Below are 12,476 nucleotides of genomic sequence, written 5' to 3'. Positions count from 1 at the left end.
AATTATTTAATCCTTTAAAATAAAAATTCACTATTATATTTATCGCACTGAAAAAAAAATTTAAAAAATTTAATTTACTGTTTTCATAATTACAATTTTATCTCATTTTTCTTACAACTGTTTCATCAAAAATAATTTTTTTTTTTTACTGCAATTAAAAATTTCTCTGCTCCAGTTGTAGAAATAAATGACTACTCAAAAATCGATTTACTTTCTAAACCCAAAAATTTTTTAATTTTTTAGAAAAATTTCAGTGGCCACATTGCAGATGTCAACACAAAAAAAAAATCGCCCACTTGACCCGGGTCTATTTACTCAAAAATTTAAATATAAAAATTAATGAATTATTTTTTGTCAAATTGAATATTCATGAGCTTATGAAATTTAAAACTCCTCGATCAAGTATTTTTTTATTTATAATTCCTTTTAGTATATTTTATGAGCTCTTTACTTACTCAGTTAATTTATAAAAAGCAATAGCAAAGTGCACAAGTCACGGGTATGGAGCAGAGCGATAGGAGAATTTACGAGTGACCAAAGTCGTAAGATCGATTTAACACCAGGTAAACTTGTACCCGAGTGTATTTTATCTACTCGAACATTGTCTCCCAAAAAAAAAAAAAAAAAAAAAAAATCCATACCTAAGCCCAAATATAATTATTTTTAAATTTCCAATTAGTCATTACCAGAACATAAAATAAATAATAAACTAAAAAAATCAGATAGAAGTAGTTTCTGTTTTAATTTCATGCTCGGAAAGGTCCAGGCATCAACTTACTTGTTAAACTTTATTCTGAGAGTCCATATTTTAATTACATTACTCTCCTCAACTAGAACCTCTACATCAACTACAGGATTTTCAACGGAGCCCTGGGTTTAAATACGACATGGCAACTTGTTCGTATGCATTTGCTCGTTCTCTTTAATACAACAAATGTACCAGCTATTATTAAATGCATACAGACACGGAAACTGCTCAGTGGTTTGTTCCTTCTCAAAAAACAATGAGTTTATTTTTTTTAGCAATTAATAAATATAATCATAATGATAGTAGTAAATAGAGCTCGATCGCTAAGTACTTGGAGTATTTTTAAAATGATGATAAAATATGGAGATAATTTATATTAGACTTTGCGTGGCCTGGCCTCAATCCGCTCCAGGATTACTTGACATAATCCATTTAATGGGCCGTTTGAGAATATATATATGTGTGTATATCTAGCTCGATGCTATTCAAAACTACTCATTTATCTATTGTAAACGTTTATGTTCACTCTTACTCATTTCTCGCGTTCATTCTGCACCACTTAAGTAATCCTTTAACTCCGACTGAAAATCTTATGTGTGCTGTTATAATACAACATTTATGGCTCACATTTACATTCATAACTTCTCTATTATGTGACGTTTATTTAACCTGATACTATTTGTTTACTATGATTGTTACTATTATTATATTTTTATGAAAGTTCGATAATTGGAGTTTAAATTCGAATAACTCGGAAAATACTGGGTCTATGGAAAAAATGAAAGAATCATTTTTTGTAGTAAATTTAATTCTCTATAAGTTTAGTTATATACATTTTTATCATATCTTTGATAGATAATCTGTAATTTTGATTTTAAAGATTCAGTTTCTAATTTTCTTAAAAATCCCATCCTATTGAAGAGACAGTCTCTTTAAAATACGAATTCTGGCTAAACTATTGAAGATATGACAAATATGACTCTATACATTTTTATAGGAAATTTGATTCTCTATAAGTTTAATTCTATGTATTTTTATCGTATCTTTGATAGATAATGGGTAATTTTGATTTTAAAAACTTAGATTCTAATTTTCTTAAAAATACCATCCTATTAAAGAGACAGTCTCTTTAAAATTCAAATTCTGGCTAAACTGTTGAAGATATGAGAAAAATGTTCATCTACAATTTTATAGGAAATTAAATTTCTTACAAAAAAGTATTTATTAACTTTTTCTGTATATCCAGCAGTTTAGACACAATTTTAATTCAAAGTAAAGTTTGAAAAAATTTTGAACTTTAGGGTATTGCATTTTTTAGAAAAAATTTATAGCTGCAATTATTCAACAGTGATAAATATTAGCGGCTCTCAAAATCAATAAATCAAATATTTATACATTAGTGTAAATATATATATGATCAGTTAAAAATAAAAAAGGATATCAGCATTTAAATAAAAATGAAACGGTGACTACTTTTTATGTCATTATTGTGAAGGTTCACTGTCACAGTTCAAGGTGTCGGTATTTCTGTTTTGCAGTTGAGTATAAGCAACTCGGTAAATTGTCTTTTTTTATGCACATATCTGCTTATAGTTCACAGTCAATGTATATATATATTTCCTCACTCAAGTGTAATGTGCAAAGGCTGATTATATTTTTAGTATATTGATTTATAAAACAGTACTTTACTATTCATGTTTATTTTATTGCAATATCGAATTTTCATTTGAAAATTTCAACACAACGAACTTCATATTATAATTCATTCTAAATTATATATCAATACTTTAAATCAAATATTCATTGACCTTTTTTATATATTTATTTACATGTGCGTGTTTTTTACTATTTTCGTTTTTCTGACATTTATTTTCCTAATTTACCTACATATATATATGTATATATATACTTTTTTTTATTATATTAAATACATTCTTTTCGTGCCATTTAATGATATATATAAAACCCAGATATATATATAACTCACGAAATAAAATATAATTTTGCCGTAACAGCGAATGACATTTTTATTACAACATTGATATCTTTTATTATTTCCTTTTACTTAAACCAATGGGCAAATGAACCATTTATTATTCAATTTAAGTTATCAACAACTTCCTAAACTTGTTAATTTCCGAGCAAAAATAATTCCATTTTACCAAAATCCCATTTTATCAAAAAAAATTTTTTTTTTTTTCTATATTAATGCCGATCAATTTATTTCGACCGAATTTTTTTTCCCAACACCGAAAACTACTTTGAAATTCCATATTTTCAATTCCAGAATTTTTTCACATCAGGATTTTTTTTTTTATGGATTTTCACGAAAACCCTTAAAAATTTTTTTCATGTAAAAAATTTTACTAGACTTCTCTGGGGATTTTTTAAAAAAGGGCGGGAATTTTAGAAAAATTCAAATTAAAAAAAAAAACAAACAACATTTAATAAGAGATAGAATTTTGTTTTTTTCTGAAAATAAATTCTAGTATTTGAGATTTTTGAAGACTTTATCACTCCTCAGTATAAAATCTCCACGCAAAAATATAAAAATAAAAAATTTCATAAATTTATTTCTTATACGTTTCATTTGTTTCCACCCCAAGTGTATCTAGGGAGACTAGCAGATGGAATTTATCTTCATTTCTATGTTAAAAAAAAAAAAAAAAAAGGCAATAAAGTTGTCCTCCGTACGAAACAAGAAAAGAAAATTCAAACTTTGTAGATAAGTTTACGACAATAATAAATAAAATGAATGCCTTGGAAGAATGAAATAACAAAAAAAAAAAAAAAAAAAAAAAAGAAAAAAAAAACGAAAGACATATCATTGATAATAAGTAATTATTATAGATAAAAGCAGTAACACCGGGGATTTATCTCAGATCCATATCCGTGGCTTAAAAACCAGTAAATTAAACTTTCGTTTTTTTTTCGATATATATTTATACATATATATGTTTTTTTCCCTCAATATCCATATTTTCCGTATATTATAAAAGACCCTCGTTTCCTTTTTTTTTTTGTAGTTCACGCCCCGAATTTCGACGTTAAAATGCTGATAAAAAATATGTTAAGTAAGAATATAGTTGTGAGATAAAAATAATACTTTTTCTTACGATTGTAAACTACTGACGGTTCCGGTGCTACCTATTGCGTAATTGCATAATTCAATTACTTGCTTCAAGGTTTTTTATATTAGACATTTATACGACTGATGAGAATTACGGAAACCATTAATAGCATGTTTATAAAATTCATTTATTTATTTTTTTATTTTTTTTATGATATTGAATAAAAAGAAAAAAATATTGATTACTTTTAGATTGAATGATAATGATGGTATTAAATTTGATGAAACAGCAATTGTTGGAGGAATAGTTGAAAGGTCATGCCCGGTGTTTAGTACATCAGTATATTGTTGTGCGGAGAATTATGTGCGTGCGAAAATTGCCGGTGATGAAAATCGATCAGCTGTCATAAGTTTTAATTGCTTGGACGATGCATCTCACGTTCTACTATCGAGAGTGATGAAATGTTAATGTAATTATGATAATTAGACAAATTACACCGAGGTTGTTGGATCAAAACCAGATTGTCGTTCAATTTAACTCATCAATTTTAATTGTATTCAATTATTAAAGATTTATTTTTGATAAATTAATAGAAAAGGGAAAATTTATTTTAAATTACTTTAAACTTAAATTGTGTCCAAACTAATGCATTTATAGAAAAAGTCATAGAATACTTTTTTGTAAGAAATTTAATTCCCTATAAAATTGTATGGGGTCATATTTGTCATATTTTCAATAGTTTAGCCAGAAATCGTATTTTAAAGTGACTATCTCGTTAATAGGATGCGATTGTTAAAAAAAAATAGAAACTGAGCCTTTAAAATCGAAATTACGGACTATCCGTCAAAGATATGACAAAAATGTATAGAAACAAATTTATAGAAAATCAAATTTGCTACAAAAAAAGACTCTTTAATATTTTTTGAAGACCCAGTATTTCCCGAGTTATTTGAATTCAAACTTCAATTATTGAATTTTTGTAAAAATTAAAATTAAAAAAAAAAAAAAAATAACAATAAATTGATTAATAATTAAATTTGATTTGAATAATTATTCATTTAGCGACTTGTGTAATTAAAAAAAAATTCAGGGTCGGTTTGATAAAATTTAATTTAACAATTAATGTCTTGACACTTGAGACGTGTGCACTGACGTGTATACATAAATAGACTAGATAAATCGACCAGAGATGAAAATAATTTTCATAACAACAACAATATTCTGTACTGCTATTAATAAATTTATATACTAAACTATAATTAATATTTCACGATTTAAAAAAAAGTTTCTCGTGTTTTTTGTTGATCATTTGATGAAAAATATTGTTTCTGTAATCTGTAAATGGAAATAAATGGATCGCGTGTCATCAAAAAGTTGCATTATCATGACATGTGTTTATATCTAACGATCTATATGATCTCTTAATAAACTTTTATTATTTTTCATCGATAGGAATAATAAATTACGCTTGAATTTTTATTGTCAATCTCTGTTTTCAATTGACAACATTGTTTTCATTAAAATCCTCGTTAATAAAAACATCAATTGGATTGTTTACATATTTATATATATATATATAAATATATATCGAGTAATTAATAGCCATGAAAATTAAAAAAATCTAGAATAAATATATAATCAGACGAAAAGATCAAGTTCAAAAATATCTCAGATATTTTTGAAGAAAATCCTAGGGTTAAAATATTCTTGAAAACATGATTTTAGTTAAGAAGTGAGCGAAAACATGAAAAAAAATTTTTATAAAATTACAGATAGTTAAAAAAAAAATCAAATTTTAAAAAAATTGCCATAAATTTTTGGTAAAAAAAATGGGGTTCCCTTTGATAAGTGATAACTGATAACTCTTATTAAAAAATATACTTATAAAGTAAAAAAAATAATAGAAAAATTTCAATTAATAATTTTTTTTTTAAATTTTCGTCCAAAAACAAATTTTGAATTTTTGAAATATATATACCTCATAATTTGAGTCAGAAAAAAATTTCAAAAACTGACAAGCTCTATGATTTATACAATCAATAATAATAATAATAATAATAATAATAATAATAATAATAATAATAATAATAATAATAATAATAATAATAACAATAATAAAGGACGAACTATTGTATTAAAATAAATCGTTGATTCATGAATATGCGCCCATAGAGTAATTAATAATTTTGTAAAGGATTAATTTGGTTATTATGTGAAATAAACGTTGCGTACGTCGGTGATGCTCGGCATAGCACATTGACATTCATAGATATCAGCATATATATATATATAAATATATATATTGTATCTCTATAAAATGCGTTAGACTAAATCCGTACTAAATAAGTATGTAGAAATTCTGTGCATATATTATTCAATGAATGAATATAAATGTATAAATACTGTTAAAAATTTCCACGTACTCGAGCAGATTCGGCCGTCGATGAATTATCATAAAATAATTAAATTTAAACCATTCCTACAATAATCAAACCTTTAAATATCTACGCGTATGTACAGAATGTACACAGTTATTATTTGTAATTCGTATAATCTGGGATATAAAATATTTTCATGATATTTAATACATTTAAACAATGTAATTATCTTTGGCATAATTTACATTATTGAATTTCTGTAATTATTATTATTACTACTATTTTAAATATATGATTTTAGTTCGCTTGTATGAAATCGTAAATTGCTGTGATAATTAAATGTAATTTAATTTATAATTTTTATGGTAAATTAATTTTTAAAAGTCAGTTTTATTCAGAAATGGGGATTGATTTCAATGAAATTTCATCTCGATGTTAAATTTTTTTTTATTGTAATTTACTTGGTATGTGGGTTTTTAGTTATTAATGAGGTCAACTGGGTATTTTAAGCTGTAACGAAACTAAAGTACCGAGTTGTGAAAGTAAACGTCAATTATCGAAAAAAAAAATTATTATTAATTAATAAATCATATTGATCAATTAAGTAATTGAAATTAGAGCTGAGTCATTATTGAATCATCATTAAGGATAAAGAATAATTAGTTTTTTTTAATTAATGAATTCAGGTGAGGTATAATAGTAGTTTAATTTATTCAAAGGAAAATTTCGTCGGAAATGAAGAGAGTTTGAATTTTTTTTTGGAGCTTGACTTTGGATGAAAATTGTGTCTAAACTACTGGGTATATGGAAAAAGTTATAGAATACTTTTTTGTAGGAAATTTAATTTCCTATAAAATTGTATCAAATCATATTTGTCATATTTTCAATAGTTTAGCCGGAATTCGCATTTTAAAGAAACTGTTTTTTTAGTAGGATGCGATTTCTGTGAAAATTAGAAACTGAGAACTTAAAATCAAAATTACGGATTATCTATCAAAGATATGATAAAAATGTATATGAACGAATTTGTAGAGAATTAAATTTGCTAGAAAAAATGATTCTTTAGGTTTTTTCATAGACCCAGTATTTTCCGAGTTATTTGAATTTAATCTTAACTTTAAGTTTTTGTAAAAAGAAAAGTTTTAAATATCATAATAATAAGATTTAATAGTAATGGCTTTTTACTTTATAAGGATTGCCCGATGTAGGAGTTCTATTTCAACTTAATGAGAGAACAGAAAGAAAATTTATCTTTACAATTGAAGTCAGCTAAGCTTTTTTTCCTCCATCGCTAACGATCCTATTCTATTAGATTTCTTGTACCACTTGTCTTTTTTCTTCTTTATATTAGTCCACCTATACTTTTTTTTAACTTTTTAATTTTTTTATACATCTTAAGAACACAAAAAAATGCATCCTCTTGAAATCCCCAGGAAAATACCGGAAACCCGGGTGAAATCGATCGAACGAGCCCCGGGATATAATTGAAATTTATCGCTTCCGGGCGCTAGCTGAGGTTCCTTTACAACTTTCATGATGTGCTCGAGAACATTTTGAGACTTTCAACTTTTTTTTCGCAATAAGTACGGAAAAACCCGAGCTAAAATATATAGGCCACATTTTTTTTTTATGATTACATTTTTTACTTTGAGATTTTTATTTCCTTGTTGTCTGCTTTTACGTCTGTTTGCCCGTTTCGATGTCAAGTGCGCACATTTTTTTACATAACCTCAATATTTCGCTTGGTAGTTTTTTGTATTTTATTTATCATAGCCGAAGAAAGTTTATTTAATTAAGAAAATTGTTTTGAAAGTATCTTTAGACTCCGTAAGTGGTATTAAGTGAAAAAGATCTTTCAAGATGATTGAATGACCAATTTTTTACATGACTAGTTTCCAAAAGTTTGTTGCCGCCATCTCCAATTAAGCTCCAAGACCTACAACTACTATTCCAAGTTTTCCTGAATTTAGACAGATCAAACTAAGACATTAATCAGCGATACCAAACTTTGCTAAACCGTAATACACGAGCGTTAGATTGGTAAAGGTTTCGGTAAACTACAAAATAAAATTTCAAAATAAAACTTTTTTTTTCCTTTAATCAAGAAACTCAAGTTTCAAATTGAAAACGTATAAATTAATTATTAATTCATACAGGAGAGCATGAGCTATGATAGCCGCTCAGAAATTTATCAGCCAAAATTTCATTTAAAAATAATTTTTATTTTTTTCTGTGGAAAAAAATTAGATCTGACTGAAAAATTTAGTCCTGCCTGAAAAATGATAAATGCGACCTACGTAGGTCCAATTTTTTTTTTTTTTTAGATCTAATTTAAAAAAAGTTAATTTTCAAACTCAAAATTTCAAATTTCGATTTCTAAAGAAAATTTAAAATGCAGAAAAAAAAATTTGGTTTCAGATTCTAGATCTCTTTGAATCTGAGTAGATCTAAAAAGATCAATTGGTAAAAAGTCATCAAATTTGACTGAAAAAAATTAATGACAATTTTGCTCGACTATTTCTTGAAATAAACCAAGTTTCTAAAAGTATGTGGTATAGATTTAAAAATAAAATCCTCGAAGTAATAAAAAAAAAAGAAAAAATTTGATGATAGTAGAATTAAGTGGTTGCTAAAAATAGGATTTAATAATAACACTATTTTATAAAATTGATTTGTCTTATTCATGTGACACATTGAGAGCTAAACGGAAGTTATTAATTTATAAAAACCACTACAAGAGTATTACAACTCATCGTCTTGAGTTAGCTGTCAGTATTGGCTCGTAGGCGTTCGTCAGTAAAGAATAAGCCCAAGAAGAAGGTCGAGTCGAAGATAAGAACCAAAGAGCCAATACAAAGTCGTGTCAAGTAAATAATCATCGCATATCATCTTCAACAACTTGAATACATTTACACATATATTTTGATACTTATTTTGTAACTATTGAATTCATGTATAAATAAACATCACGCGGTTTCGAGTGAGTCTTCAAATTCTGATTGACCTAATTAAATCATGACGTCGGTCAGCCGTTTGAAAGCTCAATTTTTATTTGTGCTTTTAGTTGCAACTCAAGTAGACGCATGTGTGTATGTGTGTGCATTGAACAACGTCGATCAAACGCACTTGTGTACACAAATATACTTACACAGTTCATTTTATATATGTACGTGTTGTATTACAAAACGGGGTTTTATCAAACAACATAACCTGTTGCCATTTCGAAATAGCTTCCGGGTCTGATGCAATTTCAAAAATATTTAGCTTTGTATCTACACTGTACTCTACGTCCACATTTTTTACTTTAACCTTTCAATTAACTTTTTTTACAAATAAATAAATATACTGCGGGAGTATATATTTTTTGATACTTTTAAATAAAAAGTGTCGAAATAAGACATTTTTTTAAATATTTTAAAAAAGTCACGAGATTAATTTTTTTTTTTTTTTTGGAAAAAGGGCCTACACAAATATGGGGTAATATGCAGTGACAGAAATTTGTTAGAAAAAAATTGTAAATATTATGCATACCAAATACCCGTAGGAAAATACCATATATGATAAATATGTGATCAATATGAGACCGTATAAGTGGCCAAAAACGATATATGTTTTCTTATATTTAATATAGTAAGTTTTAATATAATTAATTACATACGTAAGTTTCTAAATTAATACATGTATTTTATATATTTATAATCATATATGTAAACTTATAAGAGCACATATATAAAAATGATTATTTTTCCCAATTTTGAGCACCGAGTCTGTACTGAGTCTGTATTGAGTCTGTATTTTCTATGGGAGCTTTAGACAAGGCTTCTAAAATCACGCTAGAACATAAAAATTAATGAAAATGATGATTTTTTCCAATATCGAGCACCGAGTCTGTACTGAGTCTGTATTTTCTATGGGACCTTTAGACAAGGCGTCGAAAATCACCGTGACATCATTTCCAGGATGCAGACAAATGTTAAAAGAATTCGTCTAAATAATAATCGTACGTCATTATATGAATAATTTCCTCGGTCTCTTGTGATAAATGAACCCGATAATTATAAGCCAAGTTCCATTATCAGCTGTCAGCATTGAAAGTTAAATATATATCGATTTCTCGGTACTTTTAAGCAAGGAACTGTACAGCCGAGAGTGCAAGAAAAGATCGATAGCTCAATTATAAATCCTTTTATTACTGCCGAGCATGTCAAACTCATTTGCAGTCTTTGAGAAGAATTATATAAAGTTACAAAGTCAAACTGTGCTAAATAAGCAGGATGTACGTATTAATTATAAAATAAGATAATGACGTCAACTTGATAAAATGTGTGATAATTTAAAATTTAAAAAAATTAAGCTTATGGATCGCATTATACCAAGTGTTGAATTCACCGCTTGTACGTTGAATTTTTAACCGTAAAATTAAGTTATCGGTGCTTTAATATTATTATCAGACTAAAAGCCAGAGCAGTGAATGCTTCAAATTTTATGCCGTCGATAATTTTCAGTGGCATGTCCCAGAGGGTAACATATACTGATGATGGTCCATGTGAATTCCCATCGTGTCCAATCAGAGCGAATTCATAAGAGACAGATAGTCAATATTCTGTTATCTATTTACGTCGATAGGACATGCGTCCATATGACATTGATAAATTTATTTATATAAAAAAAAGTGACTAATTTATTTTATGAAATTCACAAAATTCGTAAATAACACTCATTTATAGTCTATAAAAATCTGGCGGCAAAATTGCGATGTAAATAAATAAATTATTGTAGAATAATAGTAATGAGTAATTAGTCATAGTATATAATTGATTTCTAGTTGAATTGGACGATAATTATAATTTTGAAATTTAAATTGAATGACCGAATAGATAAAAGTAAACGAGTAGATATTTTAAGGTCCTGCTTGAACTTGACTGTCCTGGCTTTGAGCCATGAATCATTTTAACGACTGTACATCGGTCAACAGTGTCACTCTCGTATTTCAATAGTCATTTTTTGGCAGACCTATTTTTTTTTTTTTTTTTTTTTCTACACAATAATAATTGTAATATTATTATTATTATTATTATTATTATTATTATTTTTAATAGCAGACTATGAGCGCGAAAGTTAAACTCACTTTACTTTCGTTTAAAAACTTAAAACTTTTACACTCACGTTAAATCGATTATTAAGTTTTTTAGTAGACTAAAATGAGATAAAATGTTTACTTTCAAAGCGTAAATCATAATGAACAATTTTACATACAAAGTATAGTTTTATGTTCAAAAAATTAGTTAAACTTAAAATTTTTAGTGGCGGCTGTCCGTTTAGATATTTGTAGACACGATAACACTCGAAAAAAAAATTCAATTCAAGTAAGTCTTGTTCCATTACCTCGGAATTTGCAACAAATATAACCCTACAAAAAAGCACTACTGAAATCGTTGGTGTTTTAATAGAATTAACAAAAAAAGATCAAAACCGATAATGTACAAGAGCCGACATTTTTATTTTTGTTTTCGCACTCTACTGGTTAGTGGTCCCAATGGTGCGGCAGTGAATTGGAAGATGGCGCCATAAATAAAAGCGGTATATTCAAAAAAAAAAAAAAAAAATTTATCAATGCTCGTCAATCAACAATGAATTTTTTCATTCCCGTTCAAAAGTTAAAAAAAAAAATTATATATATAAGAAATAAAATCAAAAGAAAAAGATACTAGTGCAAATATTAGAAATAATTTGTATTTGATTTTGTTTTCTCATGATTTTAGCGTCTTACTATTGGAGTTGGTTCTTTGAAAGACTCGATAACTCTCAACTAATAGCCTCAGGGGATGTAGAACTCTACTGCAACCCCCATAGGAATCGTAAGCCTCTCACAAATATATAAATACATATATAGATAAATATTAAGTAAAATTGAGTTTTCATAGAGTATAATTTTCAACAATATCTTTAATTTACTTTTTTAATTTATCTTTTTTTTTTTTTTTTATTATCTGCAGCTATTAATATTAATATTATCATTGACTCGAATTAATTTTATTTGACTCCTTCATCCTTGAGAAAGGCTAAGCCACAGTATTAAGATCATTTTTTATATTTAACCTTTGGTTGCATTATCGAATTTACTTTTTTTATTCCGAAGAAAAATTTATCATTTGCATGCATCGAGTGTACGGAAAAAATTAATGACTTTATGTAACATAAAAAAAAAAATTCCAAGAGCTTTATATTGATAGTAATTGTCACATTTATTTAATAACATGCATGTGATTATTTTATAAA

Source organism: Microplitis demolitor, chromosome 10 (genome assembly GCF_026212275.2).
Source record: "Microplitis demolitor isolate Queensland-Clemson2020A chromosome 10, iyMicDemo2.1a, whole genome shotgun sequence".
Lineage (NCBI taxonomy): Eukaryota > Metazoa > Arthropoda > Insecta > Hymenoptera > Braconidae > Microplitis > Microplitis demolitor.
This window is presented reverse-complemented; position numbering follows the sequence as displayed.